Here is a 2,433-nt window from a genome sequence, read left to right as displayed (position 1 = left end):
CAACTTTAATAAATTGGTTTACAAATTGCCAGATATAGAGGAAGTGATCAAAGATGAGGAGCAAGCATGTATATTGTTGAATTCTCTTCCGGCATCATATGAGTCATTCAGGGACACTATGTGCATCGTAAATAAAATCTTGAGTGTCGACATCATTATCTCAGCCCTTCAAGGGAAGGCCATGAGAAAGCCAAACGGTGGCATGGGGACATCTTTCGATGCACTGATTACGAGGGGCATGAACACTGATCGACGTACAGGATCCTCAAGACCGAGATCCAAATCCAAGGGCAAAGGAAAATTGAAGTGTTAGAACTGTGGGATAGCTGGACACATGAAGAAGGATTGTACCAATCCTAAAGCGAGGAAAGAAAATTCAGCGGCCTCTTCTAAGGCAGCCAATGTTGTCACATCTTATGAAGAGACAAGTGGTGGTGAGGTTCTGTCTGTGTCCATGATTGAATGTGTGCACGACAATCATGCAAATGAGTAGATCCTAGACACAAGAGCATCATATCATATGACTCCTCATCAAAATTGGTTCGTCAACTACAGAGAATACGTGGTGGATAGGTCTTTATGGGCAATGACAACGCTTGTAATGTTATGGCTATTGGTACGGTGAGCATCAAAATGTTTAATGGGATGGAGTGTACCCTGACTAATGTCAGACACTTTCCTGATATAAAGAAAAATCTGATTTCTCTCAATGCACTCAAGGCTGTAGGGTACAAGTTCACTAGTATTGATGGTGTCCTTAAAGTTTCAAAAGGGGCACTCGTGATTATGAGAGCGCAAAGACACAAAAACCTTTACAGGTTGGTCGGGAGTACTTCAGTGGGTGGAGCGGCAACAGCAGTTACAGATTCTATGTCTGCACGTATGTGACATGTACGTCTAGGCCACATGAACACGCGAGGCATGAAGGTACTATCTGATCATTGTTTGATTCTAGCTTTTAAGATTTCTAATTTAGATTTATGCGAGCATTGTATATATGGAGATTGTCTTTTAAAACTGAAAAACATGTATGTAAGGGAGTGCTTGATTATGTACACTCTCAGGTATGGGGGCCATCGCCAAAGGTTTCCATTGAGGGTTGTCATGGTTTGTTTCATTCATTGACGACTACTCTCGAAAAATTTGAGTTTACTTCATGAAACGTAAATCCGAAGTTTTCACCATATTCAAACAATGGAAGGAAATGATGAAAAAATAATCAGGGTAAAAAATAAAAATTTTAAAGACTGACAATGGTGGAGAATTTACTTCCACTGAATTTAATGAATATTGCAAGGATAAATAGATCATTAGGCACAACATAGTGTGTCACACGCCCGAATAAAATAGTGTGGCTGAGCGAATGAATCGGACTCTCTTGGAGAGGGCCCGATGCATGTTAAGTAATGCTGCGTTGGGCAAGGACTTATGGACTGAGGCCGTTAACACGACTTGCTATTTGGTGAACCGGTCTCCTTCTACGGCAATTAAATGTAAAATTCCAGAGGAAGTATGGAGTGGTCATAAGTTGGACTACTTCGATTTACGCATATTTGGTTGTGAGGCTTACTCTCATGTACCGTCAGTTGAGAGAGATAAGTTATACCATAGAGTTAAAAAGTATATTTTTGTTGGTTATGGTATTAGGGTGAAAGGTTATAGGTTATTCGACAAGGTCACACGTAAGGTCATCACTAGCCGTGACGTAAGATTCGATGAAAGCTCCATATTCCGCAAGAATGATCAAGAGGAGTAAGAAGAACCATAAAGGTTGATCGCAGACGTCCAGATGGATACAGATGATACTCAGACAAAAACAGATGAGCAGACAGATGTAAAGGATCAGGTGGAGCAGCTACCTGTGAAAAGAAACTCATTGCGTGATCGCAAGTTACCGGCAAGATATAGAGACGACTCTAATATTGCATATGCCCCCATTATAAATGAGGAGGACCCATCTACTATTCAGGAGGCTCTCAGTGAGCTTGATGTAGAAAAGTGGAAGGTGGCTATGGCCGATGAGATGGACTCATTGTATAAAAATCACACATAGGAGCTGGTGGAGCTTTCGGTGGCCGAAAAGCGATCGGATGTAAGTGATTATTCAAAAGAAAACAGGATAGATATAAAATGAGGTTGGTAGCGAAGGGTTATGCTCGGAGAGAAAAATTCGACTTCTTCACAGAGATATTCGTGTCGGTGGTTAAGCAGGTGTCATCAGATTCATGTTGGCACTGATTGCTCAATATGATCTCAAGCTGGAACAAATGAATGTCAAGACTGTATTCCTGCACGGGAAGTTGGAAGAATAGATCTACATGAAGCAACCAGAGGGTTACGAAGTTAAATGAGAAGAGAAAAAAGTTTGCAGGTTAATGACGTCGCTGTATGGCCTGAAACAGTCGCCTAGGCAGTGGTATAAAAAATTTAATT

This window comes from Magnolia sinica, chromosome 1 (assembly GCF_029962835.1).
Source record: "Magnolia sinica isolate HGM2019 chromosome 1, MsV1, whole genome shotgun sequence".
NCBI lineage: Eukaryota > Viridiplantae > Streptophyta > Magnoliopsida > Magnoliales > Magnoliaceae > Magnolia > Magnolia sinica.
This window is presented reverse-complemented; position numbering follows the sequence as displayed.